Source organism: Zonotrichia leucophrys, chromosome 2, assembly GCF_028769735.1.
Source record: "Zonotrichia leucophrys gambelii isolate GWCS_2022_RI chromosome 2, RI_Zleu_2.0, whole genome shotgun sequence".
NCBI lineage: Eukaryota > Metazoa > Chordata > Aves > Passeriformes > Passerellidae > Zonotrichia > Zonotrichia leucophrys.
The window spans coordinates 123,761,133-123,782,967 of NC_088171.1; the positions used below are offsets into that span (position 1 = coordinate 123,761,133).

The following is a 21,835-nucleotide window of genomic DNA, read 5'->3' on the forward strand; positions in this document are numbered from 1 at the left end:
CGAGCCTGGGGCCGGAGCGGGGCGCGGAGCCCCACACGCCGGGCGGGAGCGCCGCGCTGCCCGCTGCCGCGGAGGGGAGTCCCGGGAGGGCACGGCAGGCGCGGGGCGGAGCGGCCCATCCCGCCGCCGTGCCTGGGGAGGGTCCCCCGGACCGCCACCGCACCCAGGAGACGGTACCGCCCCTCGCAGGCTCCCGGGCAGTCGGGCACGGGTGCTCCCGCGGGAGCGGCGGACCCTCCGGGGCGGGTGGAGCGCCAGGGCCCCGCGGGGCTCGGACCGCCAGGCAGCGGGGCCGTCTCCCCCTCCGCGGCGGGAGCGGAGTGCGGCGGCCCGCGGAGGGGGCGGGGAGGATGACTTCATGCCGCCGGAGCGCCGTGGATTTAGGAGCAGCAGCTGCCGCCGCCGGCGGCGGGATGTGGGGGTGAAGTGACAGCGGGAGCTGCCGCCGGCTGAGGGAGGAACAGCGCTGGGCACCCGCCGAGCCCGGGGCTCCGGGCCGCCACCAGCAGCCGCTGCGGGAGAGAAGGAGGGAGGGAGGAAGATGCGCTGAGCCGGTCGCTGAAAGGTGAGCGGGAGCCGCCGTGTGCGGGGGCGAGCGCTGCGGCGCTGCCCGGCCGGGGGAGCGCGGCGCTGCCGCTGCGAGCTCCCCGCTCCGATTCTGCCGGCCGCCGTGGAGCGGTGCTGGGGCTAGTAGCTTCCTTCTCTTTCCCTGTCCTCTTTTCTGCCGCGGTTCCCTCCAAAAGCGGCAAGGCTGCGCTCTCTGAAGCGCCACAGTGGTGCGTTTTATCTTCCATGGCCAGGATGTGCGGTGGCTCGGTGCCAGCCCCGCTCGGGCTGCTCTCCGTGCCCGTGTCGGGGCACCCTGTCAGTGGCGTAGCCCAGGACGGTGGCGGGAGCGGCAGGGCTGCGACAGGTGCGGGAATGCGCTCCGCGCTGCCCCGGCGTTCCTCAAGGGACGGGGAAGACATCTTAGGGCAGAAGGGCTTCAGGGGAACAGAAGCAAAAAAAAGATGTCATTTCATGCACATTCCTGGCTTTGGAAGTCGCTTCACAGGAAACTAAAAAGTGTAGAAGTTGGGGAACCGGCTCTTACGCCAAAATGGATTCTGTCGTCTTTTTCCAAGACTTGCGTGGTTTTTTTCCTTTATTCATTTTTATCTAGCCTAAGGTTCCCGACAAACAAAACAGCAGCAAAATTCAAATGCATTTGTTTGTTAAGGGAAGAATTAGTCAATTGCTGTATGGTATCACCTGTAGAAGCAGAAAAAAAAACGTATGTGTATTGTAGCTTGGCTGTTAACATTGCACATTGTGGTGCACACATAGGTCTTAACACCAAATGAATGTTGTTTTGGAATTGAGAAGGTAAAAAAATTTGCCTGACCTATTTCTGTGCCGGATACACTGGTGGTTTTTGTTGGGTTGTTTTGGTTTGGTTTTATTTTTTGTTGATTGGTTTGTTTTTATTTTTTGCTTTTTCTGCTTTAAAAAAGAAAACTTGCCCTAAAGCAGGTATAGCAATACAGGAGGTTGGCATGCAGAGACAGCTCATTAGAATAGGCACTATCTGCGTATGCAACAGTTAATGGCTCTGTGTGGTTTGGAAATGGAAGAAATTACTGTGTCTCTGGGAAGTAAAGAATTGGGAATTAATCTGTTCTTAATGAAAAGGAAGCAGGATACTGGAAGCTGAAGGTTATTTTATTCAATGTCTATTTACCTGTATGTTCATCTTCGAGGATCCTGTTACCCAAGGGTTCACAGAAGCTCAGACAGTTGTGGTTGTGGTTGAAGCCTCTGGTCATGGTGCTAGAGTGACACAATTAATCCTTAGGGACGTAACAGGGAGTTGCTTTATTTGTTGTCATTGTTTCTGGGAAGATATTTAAATGCAGTCTGTACTGTTGCTGAGTATTTAGAAGGCAAATGACAGCTACAGAGACCGAAAATGTGTATAAAAAACCAATTGAGCTTTCACAAGGCTGAAACAAAGAGCGAGTGATGAACTGCAGAGTCAGAAATCAGTCCAACAGACAAATCTTTTCTCCAAAGCATGGTCATTAACTATGATCCTGTATAGGCTTTAACTAAGTCGTGGCACATGCAATGTATACTAGGAAAAAAAACAACAAAGTTTTGTCAAACCTGTGTCGTTCATCGACCACACATTTATTTTGTCCCTGTAAAAACTTTGAAGCATTGGTTAGGACATTTCTGTTGCTTTTTCCTTTCTAGAATTAAGCATGGCTGACAGTTTCAGAGCTGCTGTGTTCTTCTCTAGTTGCATTTAGTTGGAAAAAGAAACCATGTAGCTGAGTTCAGATGCTTCACATATTAGCCCATCCAGTCTATATAAAGTCAGTTTCTTCACCGGAGTGAAGAAATCAAATAATGGCCCCGCAGGCAGTTGTTACAAGCTCAGTGTAGTGTGACTGCTCACTAATGTTGGCACAATGTTATCACAGCAAATTTACCTCTTCATGCTTCTTGGCAAACCTAATTTCTCAAGACTCTTCATTCTTAAAAAAATAACTTTATTTTTAAACAGTATGGTAGCAGAGATGAAGCAGTGGTTGATCAAGAACCCCGCTGCAAACTTGAATTGCTTTTATCTTGTGTACTCTGAAGGCAGGTGGTGTAATGCGTGCGTGGCCGTAGAAGAAAAAGTGCATCTAGTTATCAGTGTGAGTATAGTTCAGTGGTATAACTGGTGTAAATCCACTGCTTACAGATTTCTTTCCCAGAACTCTTGCTCCTTCTGTTACTGTAACTTTCCATACTTCTGCCAGCCAAAGGAGAGCATCTCTATTGCGGCTGCTCTGGGGCAGCAGCACCACTGGCTGGAAGAACAGCCTAGTTGGCCAGCTGGTTGGTGCCAGACAGACTGGGGAGCAGCTGAGATTTAGTTGTCTTTTTCCTCAGAGGTTCTGCTATTTTGGAATACTTCATCTGGGTTTGTTCTTCAGATATGTAAGAGCTTAATTATCTTTGAGGTTTCTAGGCTGCTGTCAGCCTTTGAACCAGCAGGTTCATTTACACAATTTTATTAGTGGGGACCAGATGAGTATGTTTGCAAAAGGCTTGGTTCCTTAGTAGAACAAACTGGAAAACCCAGTGACCTTGAATGCACTTGAAGTTGCAGAGGTTTGATTTCATTTCTGGTCCTTTCCAAGGGCTAAGATGAAACACTTCAGCTGAATATATTTTCTGTTATTATGAGAATTTTAAAAATGATGTTAGCAAGTGCTGTGTGAACTAACTGAAATAACCATGTCTCAGAGCAAGCAGGTCATTTTTTACTTATGTTGTTACTAGACTTTCAGTTGGATTATTTTTTCCAATTTAAGAATTCTATTTAAAAAGGCTTGAGCAGGGTAAAAGGGGACAGATATTACACAATGAACTTAAAACTTTAGCATGTGCAAACAATCAAGAGTATTTCAACATACCATTTTTATTTTGAAGAAGAAATGCATTCACACTTTCAAAATGCATGTCCTTCATGTGCAATAGCTCATGTTTCTGGGAGAGAAAAAAATTGATTTCTGAAAATAAATGCCAGGCACAAACTGAAACTTTGTCTTCTACTATGCAGATGGATTCCATGTTGGACTAACTGTCAATAGAGGATCTTAATGTAAGTGCCCACTAAACTGCAAAGGTAGCAATCATTAAAGAGAGCTGAGAGTTTTATCCATTTATAGTATATTAGTGGTGGCAACAAACCAGGTATTGATAATCTTATTTTGAATTTGACACATTCAAGTAAGTCAGCACTTCACAACCTGGATAATGAGGCCTTGAGTTTAATATGAAATATGGAGATAGAAATGCAGAGTTCATGTATGCTTCTTGCAAATGAAAGCTAGTTGAAGCTTTTCCCTTGAAGGGAACTGCATGTAAACAGCAGCAAAAGCATGGATCTGTTTATATGTATTGCTTTCATGATGTGTCATTAAAGAGAGACTAGCTTTCAGAGACTCTTAATATTGTCTACTCTGAGAAAATTACTTTATTAAGACAACATTATAAAAGAGAGGATCTGATTGTACACGAACTGTATGTTTCTAGTATATATCCCAGTCTCAAAAGATAATCATATCGGAGGAGAAAGTGACACAAAATGGACTCGCATAGGACAGTTGGTGCAAATCTCTCAGCCAAATGCCAGATCAAAACACTTCTTTTATTTTTCCTTTTATTCTTATGGTAGAACTAATAAGATATGATAGTGGGTTTTGTCTTCCCTAAAATACTGAAGACATGCTGCATTTCTGAGCCGGTCATATTTCTGTGATTGTAAAGGGATTCCCAGGTATCTCTGCTCTTCTTCCCTGGTTGGACTAAGTATAAAAGATGAACTGTGAGGAAGAGCTGCAGTAGAAGAATTTCCATGTCAGCTGTAGTTCTCTCTAGCAGAATTTAGTTTGTTTTCTAACCTTTATTAAAATGAATTAAAAAATTGACTGCATTGCTGTTCTTTGGCTTTACAGGACTCATGAGTAATTTAACCTGCCTTTATAGCAACTGCCTGGTCTCTGCACAGTTCTGTATCCCTTTCTGCACTCATGTCCCGATGGTTCATCAGATACTAGGGGCAAATAGATCTAATGCCAACATACAATCTTAGTTTCTCTTACTCTGACTGCTTCTTTTTGTCACATTTTTGTTCTAGCAACTATTCCAAAAGATTCAAAGGTATATTGAAGTTATTTTGGCAGCTGTTAGCTAGTCCGTGAAATGTGCTGCAGCTTTAATGAGATCATATAGATCTTAATATATCCATATAATTATATATATTATATAATATATATATTTGCTAACTATTCACTCATTTGCCTTCTACCTCCTACAGTATTTCCACTTACACATATGGTGAGCACATAACTTTGGTGAAACGATCTCACCACCTGTTGTTTTAAAATAGCACAGATGCTTATTAATGGTCCTTCCATGATGCTGTTTATAGTACATGTGAAACCTCACTTAAAATACTGTGGATCATGTTGGTAAAGGATATTATTACTTCAGCAGCAGCCTTAAATTGATTCCTGTTCAGCATCTTGGCTTAACTTGTCGGTCATTAGTAGGTAGGAGTGAGATAAACTCCACACAAGCGTCAAAATTGTGATGCTCATCAAGTGAGCTGTCATTGAATCCTTCACAAGGTGTTCTGTGGAAATACCTGCTGCCTATTAGACAGCTAGTGAACCCCAAGAGCTACAAAAATCATGAGCACACAGATTATATACACTTGTAAGTTTTGTGCTCAGCTGAAGTGAATTCCTTGGGGACAAGCTCAACAGCTTGTCCCCAAGGAATTCACACTTCACAGCAAAGGAAAGGAAATAATTTCACACTCAAAGCAAAGGAAAGGAAATAATTGCAAAACTCTAACCTTGACTAAGACTGTAGCCTAATATATATATGTTTTTACCATAGAAAAGTAATTTCTAAACTCACTAAATTACGTTTAGGTACGTAAATGTTCCATCAATTCCTGTGTTCTTTGTTCAATCTCATGAGTCACTTGGGTTCTCAGTTTTAATTTTAAACAATTTCTAGAGTTCTGCTTAATGTTTCTGATCTGCAGCTCTCTACATTTGTCTTGGATTTTGTTTTCTAACCCATTCAAAGTGGAAGGTAAAAATGTATTTCTCCTTCGAAAATGTCTATCTGCAGGTATGCCATGAAAGTTTCTTGACGTTAAGGGTCAGTTTGCCGAGATGGAAATGTGAAAGTGCTGTCAGGCCAAACAGACTCAGCTACTTTCAGCTTTCCCAAGGTGCCCACTTGAGGCACAGAAAGTTCTTGATGTCTGTATGATGCTAGTGAATTCCAAGACAACACTATTATACACTGAAAAAAATATATAACAAAAAAAGGAACAAAAGAATGTTTCATTCAAGTTTAGCAAAACCTCCTCATAACTAGTAGTATGAGTAGCTCTGGATTTTTTGTGATTATTTTTAATGAAATATGAAATATTTTTTTCCTGTGGTACATGACAGATGGCATTGATTGTTTGAGTTTAGTGTTGCTAATAAATTAAAGAAATAGTTGCTCACACTAGAACAGTGACTGTCAGATGCCAGTTCCAATTCTATAGGACGGGCAAAAACCTCTTATTGTTCAAGAAGAAAAAACACTGTGGTGTATTACAATGTAGCTTGTAAGAATGTAGGTCTGTTGTTAAAATAAGATGGCTGGCAAGATTCCAGTAAAGAATTCTTGAGAAGTAATGGCTAAATTAGGTGGAGTAATCATCTTTTGATACAGTCTCCCAGTGTTTGTTGCTCAGCATTGATTAGGAGTTCCCTGGGCACAAAGCAATGTTTGCGCTATTACGTTTAATTGCAGGAGACATCGTGTCCTTGCTGCATGTGTTTGGTTGATCTGATTTCTGTTCTCAGGCTCCACGGTATCCTTTGGCATGATTCAGAGCATGTGGAGTGTAAGGAAGAAAGTCTCTTTGTTTTCTCTCAAAATTTGTTGCCTAGTGGTTTAATTGGGCGCCTTTTTAATTGACATGCATGATGTGAGTAATGTTAAACAATTGCTTCCTTTTAAGTTTCTTACGAGTCAAGATTTTCTGTCACATTCTTTTTCCTCAAAAACAGAGTTATCTTCCTGTATACACTCCTTCTGTAGATGTGGACTCTATTTCATATTAGATTTATTCTTTGACACTGTTTTTATATCATCTGAAAATTTATTTCTGACATGCAGGATTTAGAAACTCTATTTAATAGTGCAATAATTTCATATTTATCTCCCTTTTCTTTCCCATTTTTTTCACTGTGCATATTTTTTTCCAGTTACTCATTATGTTTCAGTTGGGCTGATTTCTTGTGTCCCTAAGAGGTTCCTTTTCATTGTTGGATCGATACAACAATATGTTTGCATGACAATAAGGTACTGGTGCCATTAGCAGGAGACATAGAAGTTGATAGCTGGATATCAAAAATGCATTTTAAATGTAGGAAAGAACAAACTGCAGTGTGTAGCCCTACAGAGAAATTCAGTCATAAACCCTTCCTTTTTTTTGTTATTCTTGTTTTAAAATAGTTGGATGATGGCAGCTTTACTGGATTGGGCTAATGTTTTTGAGCTCAGGCATGGGAAGCAGAAAATAAGTGAATAGGATTTGTTAATGCATATAAGAATTGGAGCATGTGAAAATAATTCAGACTCTAAAAGGCAGGCATAATGTGAAACACTTTATATAAAAAACTCCAAAAACAAACCACACAAAACCAAAAATAGACTGCTGCATTTTAAGTAACTGTTATTTGTAAGGTCTCGTGGAGTCAAAGCGTGATAAGAGATGTGAATGGAGTCTGCATAAATATAGAAGCTGTATGACTTGAGAAAGAGACATAACTTATCAAAATGATTACAGCATGCCTGTAAAGCCTAAGGGAACTACAGCTTTTTATCAGTGAAATAAGCCCATTTTATCATATACTTGTTTATTTACAAGTTAATAATGTTTGCAAACACCAAAGCCTTTTCCAAGCAAAGTATTTGGCCTAAATAGGGAATTCTCTTAAGCAATTCTGAATAGCTTTAGGCTTTGTAGAACACTTTCCCCCCCCCCCCTTTTTCTATGTGATTATTTGCCTGCAGGGACTACAGGTGGTGATTTATTGAATGGCAGCTGTAATATTATATGATAGTAAGAATTACATTGATGCTAGTGACAATAGGCAAAAATAATGCCACCACTACTACGTGTCCTTTTAAAGTTGAATTAGTCTGCTATATCTAATGTGGTACTACTTGACTGGGCCTGACTGGGGCAATGGCAATATTCTCTTCAGTTTTACAAAAGCAAAATCCCTGCTACATGGTGAAAAACAGGTGCAAAGCCTTCAGTCATCCCCAACTCGTGCACAAAGCATCTCCAGAACAGATAAAGTTTGAATGGGTATTTATAGAAGATGAACATGATAGCCTGCACCCAGAGGAACACAGATACTGTATAAGAAATTTAAGCATGTAATATCACTTCCTTGCTGATACTTTAGCATTCATTACATGTTCATGTAACAGTAGGCTTTTAATATTAGCTAATAATGGGGAATGACTTCATTAGCATTTAAGGAAGGAATTGAAAGTGTTTTGCATAGTATAATTCATTAGCTAATTGTCACTCTTGAAGATACTTTTCAGCTGTACACTCTGCACACTTAGGGAATTGCTGTACAGACCAAAGAGCAAGAAGAAACGCACTTTTGTGATCCTCTTTTTCTCAGATACTGGAGAAATGTATTATTTATGTGGCCCTTTTAATCATGGAAGATCTCAAAATGCTTTTCAGCACTTCCATTTTCATTGACAATATTTGGAAATAAGGGATGAAAGCTGTTATTTAAACATTGTTTTCCCAGTTGTATAGCCGATAAGGCTGCAGATCAGGGAGTTACTTATGCAAGTCTCCAGAAAAAGGTACTGATTTCTGATGACTGCTGCAGCACGCTGACCCGTGCTGTTTCCTTCCAGGCAGAAAATTCTCTTTCCTTTCACTTGTGTGCCTCACAGAAGCAATTTTTGAAGACCATTCATCCGTTACAGACTGCTGCTCTGCTTGTTAAGCAGTGTTTCTAGTGGGATAACACACTATGCAAATATATTTTGTGTAAGTTTTCTAGGTCTTCCAAGTCGACTCTTTGCATTTCTGTTCCTCCATCTCCCTCTGGCTTTCTTGGTTTGGCTAAGGTAGGGACTGGTACTTGTTTTGCAAGTGTATTTTTCTACTTTTTTTTTTTTTTTGTGTAAAATTTTTGAGTTTAAAGTTCTATCCGTCTTGGTAGCACCATATTTCTTGACTACTGTCTTGAACATTTATTTGGAGACTAACAGTTTGCACGCCTTAAATAAATGCATATGATTTCTAAAGTCAACTACTAGGCTGAATGGAAAGAAAACTTTGCCAGTATTTTGAGGTCAATGTCCAAATAAATGCCCATATTCCTATGGTGGTTTGTTGCTTTAATTTCCTACTGCAGTGGGAGAATAAAGAACTGACAAAAACGTCCTAAGTTTCCTCTGCTTTCCTGACTGTGTAATCTGTGAGTGTTTTGTATATTCTGAGCTTAAGGCAGCACCTGAGCACTTCCTTTTGGTGTCCAAGCTTGTTTCTGGTGAGTGAACTCTTTTATGCAGCTCCTCTTGAGAGGAGCAGTTGCCTGTGTCTCTGTGCTTGGTAATGATTCATTACACTCTCAGGGCTGCTCTTCAGTGTCATCTTTCATAATTCTATTCTTGTATGAATTTTGGTGGCAAGTATGGAGTTTCTGAGTTTGGGTGGTTTTTTTTGTTTTTTCTTTTTGTATGGCATGGCTGTCAGCAGGATCAGAGTGGCACTCTTTGTTCTGAGATAAACAATGTCTCTGAATTCTGCTGAGGACTAGGACAGTTTCATGACTGTTAAACTGTTGTCAAGGTTTTTTTTGTGCATTTTTGACTTAGGTCAGCTTGTTCTTCTGAACAAGACAAAACTTGTTCTTGGAATTGTTGTGGGTTAGGTGCCATTTCCCAGTAGGTGATTTGAATGTTGTTTAGAAAATAAATTCTCCTTTTAGAAGCCTCTTAGTTTACCTGTCTCTCCTTTGATGTGGCTGCTGTTGAAACAGGCCAGAATTTTAGCTAATTTGTCTGGTTTTTCTCTGTTCAAATTGCTGAAATCAGTGGAAGCTTTCTATGCATCCTGCATCCTGTGATGCCTGTCTTTCAGCTAATGTTGTTTCTGTGACATTCTTCTTGAACATGTAATCATATCTGCCATTTGTTCTGTTGAAGAAATTTCACCTTCCCATCCCCCTTTCTGAAATATTCCTGCTCTGCTCATGGAGCAGTAATTTCAGTAAAATGTTCTACTTTATTTCTATTTTTGAGCATATTTGAAAGCCTTGTTCAGGAAAGCAGAAATATTTTGGAGTATCATGGTTTTCATAGTAACAGGTGTAGATACTTTCAGTAGATTTACTTTCTACATGTGGGATTTTTTGTGAGTGATGTGAAAATCCAAGATGTCATAATTCAGCACCTTAAATTTCTGGATTATCCCTATGTAGTTACATTAATTTATAATGTAACTAACATTCTAATGTAACTAATAACTAATTTATAATGTAACTAACTTTCTGATAACCATAGCCAAAATACTAGACTTTTATTTTGTCACCAACACTCCTCTGTTGTAAGAGATCCTTTTGTAAGTAAGGACATAGATGTGGACAAGTTGGAAAATGGTTAATAGGAGTTAAATGTTAGCAGAAGAATGGGAGGGTGTATCTAGTGCATGCACTTCTGGATAAGGCAAAACCATAAGATCTAAAAACGTAATTGTGTGCACATGGTAACGCTGATGTGTCAGTTGTTTGTCCGCTGGCTTTTTCTCTCTTCTTCCAAATGAAGTGCCATCTCTGTGGAACAATTGTGAGCCCAATGTGAGTGAAGGAGTAGTTCCTTTTATGAAGATTAGTAATAGCAAAATTTTAGTAACCCAGAGTAAAGGTAGCCATGATCTCTGTTCTGAACTTTTCCTCTCCTTTTTTTCTTTTCTGCTTGTATGTGTATTTGGGTATTAGTTAGGTGTTTTTATCTTGCAGTTTGGGCATAAACACCTCTTGTAAGCTAAGGAACAAAGGTTTGTGTGGGTTTTCTTACAGGTTTCTACTATTCTCTCCGACTGGCCAGCTCACTGAAAGCCAAAATCTTATATTTGGCTTGAAGGCTGTTTATATTGAACCCAGCTGATGTATCACTAAAGGGAAAAGTATTCAGAGAAGCATGAAAAGATTCAGTAGGATTAAATAGCAAAGTGTAAGGGTTTACTCCATGCAGGAGCAGCCTTTGAAAGCTAAAAGCAAGCTAAAGAAGGAGGCATTAATTGTGGGAAGTTAATGTAAAATGGGAATCAGAGAAGATGATTTTTCGAATCCTTTCAGCTACTGAAAGCATTAAAACAAGGTCTTAGGTTTACAAGTGGTCAAGTACAGAGATAGAAAAGAAGCCTATTAGGGATGAAGTAAATTTGTTGAAGTGGATGTTACATACCTGCTCACAATCAGCTAAGTGAAAAAGAGTCTCTTCTGTCCTACCCTTGAGGATGGTTTTACACACATTTGCCCAGAATTGTTGGTTATTTAAGGTGGCATGAATGACATCTGAGGGTGAGCCAGCGTTGAAGTCAGTATCCATGTGGTTCTATAAATAAAGAAGGTTGCATGCAAGGCGTTGATGAATGTTGGCTTGTCTGAAAGGGCTAACTCTCACCAGTTTAATTCAAGTTTTGTTCCTTCAAATGCTTGATTGTTCAAAACCTAGCCAAAGCAGAACACCTGCTACTTTCTTTTTGTATTTCTCCTTCCCTATTTACTCATTGCTTCCAGAGCTTCGTGTCAAACTTGATGAAAACATAATTCTTGTTTTGTAGTTATTTGCTTGATTTCACTTGGGAAATCTGCACACAACTATATCTGACAATAACCAGTTAACTCCTGAAGGATCTTTTATTATCCTCTGAAAATCCTTTTGTCTCTGAGCACCAGAGGAATAAGCAAAGACTGGAATAAGCTCTAAATGCCAACTGAGTGCCTCACTATGTGCACCTGGGTAATGCCCAGCGCACTTACTTGGACTGTGCTCACGTATATGTCCTTTCCGTAGAAACTGGAATCAGGGTGCAAAGAATGGGAATGCCTAGGTCTCATCCTGACATTTAATCATGACACATCTGCAAAGTAATTGTAAAACATGTGACTTTGTTGTTTGGTCTTACTGACTGTCACATCTTACTGCTTTTTTGACAGGCGGACTTTTTTTTCTTTGCAATTTCTTATAATTTTTAAAATGAAAAAAAAACCCCGTCTGCTACTTGCACTGAGTAATACTTCAAACCTTTCATTTGCTGGAGCAGATCTAGTAGGATCTATCAGAAAGTGTGGTTTAGCCCTAGTTTTCTGGTGAAAATACCTGTTTTGGCAAGTAGTTTCTCTTTCCACAGTTGCTTGGAAGAGGATGTACTTGATGCTTTTCCATCTATCTGAAGCTGAATAAAAAGTGTATGTTTACAGTTACAAGACTTATCTCAACATGCAAACTTTCTGCCAGGTGTTTTTAGGGAGCTAAAAGTCTTTTTGAAAAGACACTTTTTTCACCTAATAACTGAAATAATTTTGCCTCCTTCCTCAAGCTTCTTGGGAGAAGACATAGGCAAGAGTTTTTCTATTCAAAGGAGATTTTTCTACAAGCCTTTTATGACATCCATTTATTTCTATGGAACTTTGTGGTATTCTTCTCATCTTCAGATGGCATCTGTGAGCAATTTTCAAGTCTTTTTCTCCTACTGTGTGTATATAAGCTACCAAAAGGAGTGGAATTTGTTTGTCCCACATTGTTGGATAAATTTGCTTAAAAAGCCCAACAGTGTCATTCAAATTTCAATTGAACTTTTCACCATTCTTTCTTCCATGCTTATGTACTCTTCACTTAAATTTTTTTTTGAATAGCAAGGAAATTACAGAAGTCAAATGAAAGCTAATCTAAGATCTTCTTCTACAAAAAAAGGTGAATATAATGACTTATTTACCAAGGTCTGTTGATCTGATAAATCCCCGGCAAAACAGTAGAAAAAGCAAAGCTGTAAGTGTAAAGTATATTGACAGACAGGATTATAATTAATGCAAATCACCTATGGTAAATGAAAAAAAAGATCCTGTCAAGGAGACCCTGACATGGTGGCTTTGCATATTTTGGCAATTACAAGAAATACACTATTAAGCCTATGTTACTCAATGAAAACAGAAATTGATGTTATTTCCCCTAGGCCAGACAAACACAGTGATAGTTTCAGAACCGTTCGGCATTCAGATGTGTTCAGTTCATACCTATGAATTACCCACTGCAGCTTTTTTTGTACCTGTCCTATATTCTATATGTGTGATAACTTCCCAAAAAGTTCTTCATAGTGCTGTTTAGATCAGCACTGGCCCAGAGTGTAAGCAGCTCCTTCTGTGTCCACTGTGAAAAGGTTCCTAAAAGATGGAGTGAGAGTCCTGCCTCCTCAGAAAATACCAATGACTATCTATTTGAAGGCAAATGCCTGCTTTTCCCTTCTTTGCTCTGTCTCTGCAATGGTTTGCAATATTTGTGAGTGTTCCCTTTCTTTTCTGTCTCTTCCCTGACTACCACCCCCTCCCTCACCTGCACTGCCAAGAAATAAAGCAAGAGGGAAGTTTTTCCTACAGCAGAGAGTAGAAACAGAATTCAGAAGTGCTCAAAAGAGCTGTGAATATCTGGAGTGCTGCATGATGTCACATACAGCTTCTGTTTTGTGCCAGTTGGAAAGAATAGTTTTCCTACTGGTAACTTACCTTGACACATATCTTTCTTTTGAAATAAAACTCTGAAACCAAAGAAATGCATACCAAGTTTACTTGTTCAAAAGTGTTGTTATTCAGAATACATAAGTATAGCAAATTTCTCAACAGTATCTTAAAAATACCTCTCCCTAAGGCTTGCTAAGAATGTTTGTTAGGAGAATTCAAAGGCAACACAAAGCAGATTAAGAGTTCTCCCAGACCATCTAAAAGACCTGCATGACTAGTGCAATGTTGTCTGTTTACATGTAATGCACCTGTGTTCCTGTTCATTGCAAACTTTTATATATATTTATTTTATATATATATTTATATTATATATATTATTAAATCCACTAAAACAGTCCCTTTCTTGCTGTAAAACTGTCAAACTATTGAAACACTGAAACTGGACATCTCTGTTTCTTTCCATATGACTCATCACTTTGCCTCAGTAAATGTTTTGCACCTCATTAATTTCTTGTCATTATTTTGTGTATCTTGGTTCTTTCTAGTTTGTACTGGACAATAAGAACTTCGTTTTATTTGTCTTTTTGCATTTTAACCTTTGGTACCGGTTGTTCTCCATCACAGCTCCTTGTTCCATCTACAACAGGATAAGATTCTTCCAAACTTCAGCATGTTGCCTGAAATCGAGGGAGTGGTTTAATGTCCCACTATCTTTGCTACTCCTCTTGTAGGAGATATAATGAAATCCTGACTGCTGTGGAAACAGAAGACTGCCAGCTCTGCCTTATGCATGTTTCCTAGTAGCATGAAGAGAACCTCTTGTGTCTGTTGCAGTCAGAGCATGCTGAGTGAGTCTTTCAAATCAGTTGTTGAAATTGGCATATGAAACACAACATGAAGAAATGCAAAGAAGAAGCTCACCAATTATGATGAAAAAGAACTTTCAAAGAGTCTCTGAGAAGCAGCTTAAAAAAAAAAAAAAAAAAAAAAAAAACAAAACACCAAAAGAAACCACGAAAAATACCCAAACACCAAACAAAAAGTCCCCAAGCTCTCCCAATTTAGAATATATGTATTTTGCAGTGCTGTGTCCAGAACACCATATGAGAATTGCTTTTGCAGAATCCTTTGTTTTCAGCCTCTAGCAGTTTGAGATCACTCTGTGTTTGTATCCCTCCCCCTTCTTCTTGTTTTCTCTCTAAGAACAAATGTGGAGGTCATCTCTAGGCTCAATCCATATGTCTGAGTGATTGTTTTGTACTATTAGATACTGCTTTTTCTCCTAGCTTCCTTCACAAATTCCTAGTTTGAAAACAAAGGCTTGGGAAGTTCATAATTGAAATGTATTGATGAGGAAACCTCTCTACAAAACTGCATAAAGTAATTTTTTCCAGATGCTGTTAATAGATACAATTTCTTACCTTTTTTTTTTTTTATTTTACTACTTCAAAAATTCTTTTAAAAAGAAAATCTTATTTCAGTGTCTGCCCAAAGGCTCACTTTGTGGGCCAGTTTATAAAGGAGATCATTGTTCTGCCTCTTGTACTATGCTACTGAGCTTGTAGGTATAGTACATGTGTAAGACTTTATTAGATAGAATAGTATATGTATTAAAAGAAAAATGTATGACTGCCTTTAAGCTATCATCAAGCTGAAGGCCAGAGAATGTGTGTTCTTGCAAGTTTAGGAGTTAAGTATGCAAATCCTCATCTTCTCTTGAGAAATTACATATTTTTGACTGTATTGGTAGAATCTGATGAGAATTCAGCCAGTGAAAATTCTCCAGTAAAGTTAATTAAGGCTGGTATCCTGAGAACACTTTGCATTAATTTTGTATCAGATTATACTTCTACCTTCTGCAACCTTAATTAATCAAATTTTAATGGTTACTCAATCTATTGCACAGTTTGGGGCTTAAAAATATCAAGGGGTATGTTCCTAATTGAATACTGTTATGTGGGAGGGGAGGGATAGGTAGATATTGGTCCCCTTTTCTAAAGAGGAAATAGATTCTGAGCAGAAGACAGAGAAAGATGAAAAGGGCAGCTGGTCCTTCAGGACAAGGAATGGTGGCAGCAGAAGAGAGGCAGCAAAGTAATTAACAGGTCTTTCTCCACATGAGAAGGTGGCCTTTACTGTGCCTAATTACACAGACAGTCATTTAAAACACGCTGTCTTGTCTCACAGTTGGATCTTTCAGAGCCTGGCTCATGCAGGCAGCCTCCTGGAGTCTCAGGCCTGTAAGCAGAAACCCAGGTAGTCTTTGCATGAGACCACAAGCTGAGAGGACAGGTTTCTTGTGTAGTTAGAACTCTCATCCTTTGTGGATTAATGTTGTAGTTTGATCCTTTGTAGATTAATGGGCTGTAATGTTACCGTTTTGCATTGTACCAGGATTCAAAGGCATATCAACTTCAGTGTAAACCTGGGCTCCAGTAAGCAGAAAGCTAAAATCTGATTTTACAAATACCATGCAGTTGTGTGATTACAGAGAAAATATTTAGTCACTTGTACTGCATGTTAGGAACAAGCAAGTCTGTAGCAGGCTGTACTAATGTGAGAGAATTGTCTTGCCAAGACACAGTTGTGTGTCTTAGTTGAGGGCTGTATTTCACCCATGACATGGTGATAACTTTTTTAACTCACTAATCATGGATTGACCAATGTTCCTGTACCCTTCACTTCTCCAGTGCTTTTAATGAGACTGGACTCTTGAGCCAAGAAAATATATGAGAACTACATACAGCCTTCAGAAAACTGAATTCAAGACTCTAATCTTTCCTATTTTATTTAGAAACAGTAAGTATCTAGAACTGCTGACCAGACTCTTTGTTTTTGCATACCTTTGTATTTGTGTCACCTAAGATCTGGTAACGAGGACTTTCTGATCTTGAACTTGCTAAGAGGCACCAGTGTGCCATCACAGTCATTTGGACACTGCTACAGCAGGGATATATTGACATGCCTACTCAAGGGTAGTGCAGGCTACAGAAAACAGGAGGCTGGAACACATGGTGTACAAGCAGGGACTGTGGGACCTGGGTTTGTCCTGCATGAAAAGGACACTACAAGATGTAACAGCATACTCAAGGAGGCATTGTGGAGATGTTATAGACTTTTCTTGGAGCTCTGCAACAAAAGGATAAGTGACAATGGCCACAACTTGCAATAAGAAATTCCAGATGCCTGGAAGGAAAGTCTTTCACTTAGAAAATGGCTTAGCACGGGTACAGCTTGGCATAATGCCTGGGGACCCTCCGGCCTTGGAGATACTTGAAATTCTTCTGAGTCCCTGAGCAGCCTGACTGTTAGCTTACCTAACCTCAAGTGGTTGTTGGACTTGATGGCCTCCAGATATCCCTTCCAAAGTTTTTCTGTGATTCAGAGTGGTGGTTTACTAGGTGTGTCCATACAGACCTATGAGTCCTGACTCAGGGTTCAAGTTTAACTCAAAAACCTGTGTGGAGGTGGGGAAGAAGTGAATGAATGTCACTGCTTATCTTCCACATAATAGCTTCATTCTGTAGAACGACAAGACTTGTAATCCAGACTGTTCTCAGTCTCAAGGAACCCGTGGACAGAGCCTTCAGTATAAAAGGTATGTTGAAATTGCTTTATCAGTTACAAGCACAATTGTTTTCCTTCTGGTCCTGTGCCTTTTTGCAGATGAGGATGCTTAACTCTGTAGTCTTGTGATTTGTGTGCTGAAGACCAGGAGACCTCCACTTCTGGATCATGCTCCTCAAATTAAGTGCATTGATTTTAATGATCTCTGGAGTAAAATACATGAGCAGTTCTGGAAATCCTTTTAATTTTTGTTGTTATGCTTAAGACAAGTTTTTCCATCACACAATGCTTATTTCACAGGAGTAAACTGATCAAGGATCATGCAAGAGACAGAGCTTCAGTTACACCTGAGAGTATCTAAATTCAGCAGAGCAATGCTCAAGTGCTGAGATGAAATGGGTCTCAAACTCCCACGTGTAGAAGAGAGTGGTGGCAAGCTGCTTTTTGCCTGAACCTGCAAGACATGACCACAGTCTTTTTGTGAAGAGATGATTCCTGTTTTCCATATGAAGTTCTTACTAAGACAATGAGATATGAACATAATAAGCAATTCCATATTTAGGTATTAATGACTTTGTCATTGTTTAATGTACCTTACTCTGGTACAGAAAAACACAGATATGTGACAACAGGGCTTGCAAACTAAATTTATCCTTCTATAAAATCCACCCACGTAGAAGATATTCAAGAACAGCTCCATCACATGCTGAAATCTGTGAAACATAAAAGAACCCTGGGAAGTAAATTAATTTAAATTAATAACAGTATATTGTTCATATTGTACTGGGAGGGAATGACACAAGAAACCACATAAATCCATTAAAGAGCTTGGAATTTAAAGACTCTTTGGGGTTTTTCTTGTATTTTGGTTTTTGGTTTGTTTTTTTTTAAATTTTTAATTGTGAATATTGTCAACATTATTCTAGGAGACCCTGTAGCTTTTTCTCCTGAATTGCATTCACTTTAAACAACTGCCAAACTCTTTCTGTACAGATCTGTTAAGGAAAGCTAGTAAGAAATATTCATTCTGGATAGAGAAAACACTTTTTTCCCAATTCACAGGGAAAAAAAAAAAGTGTATTTGGTAGTAATTTTGCTAGTGGCAATATATGAAGTAAAGCACTTTGTATAAAGCACAGGGTTTTTTTTATTTATCCATGCTGCACTATTATAGTTTATACTTTGTTTTCTCCTATTTGTAATTCTTACTTTTTTATAACAAAACTATCATTGGATTTTATCTTCTAAATTCTGTCCTAATCTATTAGGTGAGAACCATGATCAGCACAATGTTTTCCAGTCTTCTTCAAAGCAAATAGAAATACCCTTGTGACATAGCATGTTTCTGGCTCAGTTTGTTTTAAGAAAAAATACATTCAGCCTTATAATGGCATAATGAGAGTAATTTTCTTAATGAAGCATGTGATCTGACTTGAAGTACTTATTCTTCTAGATGTACCTCATCACAATTTTTCTAAGAACCTTCTTACCTACTATCAGGCATGGTTCTATCTCTGGACCTCCTCTGCTCTATTGCTGTTGTTATAGAGTGCCCAAGATTAGTAGGAAGAATGCAGAGAAAAGATCATGATATGAAACTGAGCAGAGAAAAATTACCTGAGTCTCATATGGTTTTGCTTTAAAAGAGCTGCTTGCTACTAGTGGAACATCTAAAAGGCATGATGCTGTGCTTCTTCATTAAAACTTCATACAGTAACATTAGAGCTCAGTGGAATATTTGATTATCTGCTTAATAATCAGTTTGCCTTTGCTGGCAGTGTAATCATAATCTCTGTTTAATCAAATTACAGGTGGTGGTTTGTTTTGTTTAGCTTCTCTGGGGTTATTTTTTCTTCAACTTGACATTTAACCAGAAAGTTAACTGGTTAAAATTTTTAAATTGTTCCAGCTAAACTTCGTTGGGTAAGAAGCATTTCTTTGGTCTTGGATGTGATGAGTGGAAGAGGTGTGCTTGTGTTTCTTGGAATTATAGAGAGTTGTTTTGATTTTTAACGATAAACACCCCTCCCTTTTTTCTCCTTATATTCTTAGAGCTAATATGGTGAATGCCTTTTCCTGTATTACTGTTTTTACTGGGGATGGCATAGCACTTAATTTATTCTTGTCTTTGTGTTACTCTTTTGAATGTAAGACTCAGAGAATCTGTGCATGTTTACAGTCCAGTTGTATCTTTTTTAAGAAAAGGAAAAAAAATCCTTCATGATTTCTTTTTTGTGGGGAAATTTTGATTAAGTTTGATATTACTTTCTGTTGACCCCATTAACTTTTGAAGTCCCTTAAATGGCATCCTGAAGTAGGCCAAACAAGGGGAAATTTTATGTAAAATAGCTTTAATGAGCCTAAGAATCATCATGTTATGTAGTGTGATAGATGTGGAGTTTCAGGCAATAACCAAATTTGACTTTACAGATGAGTTTGCTTCATTTGGCATACAAGTCAAATGGCTAAAAGATTTGCAGTGATTCCCAAAACACATCTTGTCACACGTAGATCATTTCTGTCTGGTTACAAATATGTTAATCCTGTAACGACATCATGAAAAATAGCTCTGTGGAAAGGAGGGGACACATGTCAAGACATGTGGATTCAGCTGCACAGGAATGTAGCACCCAGAGTTTGTGAGTCTTCATCCAAAGGTTATCCCTGGGGAAATAGTTTTCTATTGCAGTTAGCTTTCCAGATTCTTGATTTTTTTTTTCCTTTCAGTGCTTTGCATGTTTAAATTTTTATACTTCATAATTCTCAAGATAAATGGTTTTTGTAATTTAGTTGTTTTTATTATTTGAGTGCTAACGTTTGAATAACCCTTACATGGGGCTGAGCAAGATAAGTGGCAGAATACAAAAGGAAGAAAATATTGCTTGGTTCTGAAACTCATATTTAAAGATATTCCCCACAAAGGGTTAACAAGCAAATTATTAATGGGAGGTAGAAGCATTTTGTGCAGAAAGATTTAAAAGACTTTGAGGCTGAGCATGGTATAGTTAAGATGTGTCTTACCAGAATGTTATTTCATTCAGATTACTGAAAAGCTTTTCTGAACTGAAGATACATTGCCTTTCCATTTTTATCTTGGCTCTGAATTCATTGGAGTCTGATGAAAACAAATATGGAATGTTATCTGCTGTGCAAATATCAGTGCTATTTGTTTGAAAATACTGGCAGTGTTTCTCCTGGATCATGAGGAGGCTGTAGGTAAAAGGTATGTAGTAGCAATGGAAAATTTTGTTAAAGGGGAGGGTAGAAAAGATGCTTCTTGGTGGTTGAGATAGCAAATTTCAAATGTATTGCACTAAAAGTTAAAATTTGCTTACCTAAAGGATGCCTGTGGAGTACATGTTCAGTGAAGCTTTTAATCCAGGTGTAAATAGGCAGGTTAGAAAATGAGGCCATTAATTGGTTAGGAGTAGAAAAAAAAAGGTTTTTGCCTTCTCTCTTCTGCTCCCCTGTATTTCTTCCCTTAATGTTTTTACAGTCTGGATGAACTTCTGACTGAGCTGAAATCTAAGTGGGATATTTTTTCATCAGCGTTTGGTCTTGAAATTTGCATTTTATCTTCAAATTTCATGGGTGGTGTCCTACATTTCAATGTTACATTAAGTCAAAGTTTCAGAAGTGATAAAAGGCCTTGCATTTGGTAGTTTATTTCACTACTTAACCCTAAATACTTTATAAAGGTTAGTTCATACAAATTTCGGAAGCGTAAGGTTCTTTGTAGTATCCCATGTTGGCCACCTGAAACTGAGAATATGAGTCTCTATATACTCTAATTACTCATGCAAACTTGGCATATGGGCAAGTATTGTCTTTTTACCTATTGTTCTATTGCAACGTTTACTTTATGAACAAGCTAATCAATGCTTAGAGTAGACCCAAAACCAAACATGTTGCCTCTTGCAGTGTGTTTGAATTCTTGGCACGTCTGGCTCTTCTGAGAAGCATTAGTTCAATTGAATAATATGGTGTGATCTTGAAAAAAAACTTGTAATTTAGTTTCTGTAGTGAATGCTTTCTTGGAAGTAGCTGTTGAGTTTGAGAAGCTGGTATATATGCCTCTCTTACCTTTCTTGGTACAGAAACCTTAAAATGTCAAAGTTAATTTTGTATTAATATTATTTAAAATAACAGAAAAGATTCATTGTCCTCTCTCAAGTAAAACAGGGCTACAGTCTTGGGGAAAAAACACATCGATGCTGGTGCTATAAAAGTCCCAGCTACAGTGATCATGAGCACTGAGGTTTTCTTGGTCTGTAATGGTAGAAGCTGGTGAGTAGATAGTAGTGCCTTAGTGACTATCTCTCATGGTGTTAACGTGCTTATCCACATAGCCTGTGCTTGGAAAGAGGCTGCCTCCCATCAGCTGTGAGATACCAGGGTGAGGTCCTCACATCATTGTGATTTCTAAGTCTTAAGTGAAGGAAAGTGACAGGAGGGCAGTCTCAGCAGTTGATGGAGTTTAAGGAAGACACAGGAAAGCACAGTAACGGTCATTTGTAGCCAATGATCATTTATAGCCATTAAGTATCTTCTGACAGATAGGAATTTTGTTGTTGGGTAGGTGTTGGCAGTGAGGTGCCTTAGGGGCAGCCTCTGTGGGGAAAGGGCTGTCCCATGCTGGACAGAGATCAAGTCTGCTCCATGCACTTACTGCAGGATGCAGCTGAGCCCCTCAGCCATGACAATGTTATCTCTGGAAAAACATATTTAAGCAAGGAAATTAAAAAAACCCTAAACACACAGGTAGAGGAGAAATAAAGATAGTGAGACACAGCACAGGGAATACAAAGGTTGCAGGAAAAGGAAGAAGTGGATGTGTTGCTCCTGGCCCCTGGAGGAGACCACAGTGGAGTAGGTATAGAAATAGACATTTGTCTGCTAGTGTGTGCCCCAGCAGAGCTACCTGGTGTTTT

At 39.0% G+C, this 21,835-nt stretch overlaps 1 protein-coding gene across 1 annotated transcript in view; it reads left to right on the top strand.

Moving 5' to 3' along the window:
• The first annotated feature begins 399 nt into the window (after window positions 1-399).
• The window catches only part of PKIA (cAMP-dependent protein kinase inhibitor alpha), a 43,669-nt gene continuing 22,233 nt past the window's right edge, over window positions 400-21,835 (top strand). Inside the window, exon 1 of the mRNA XM_064706255.1 lies at window positions 400-565. The gene's annotated coding sequence lies outside the window, so the exon portion shown is untranslated. The remainder of the gene's footprint in view (window positions 566-21,835) is intronic.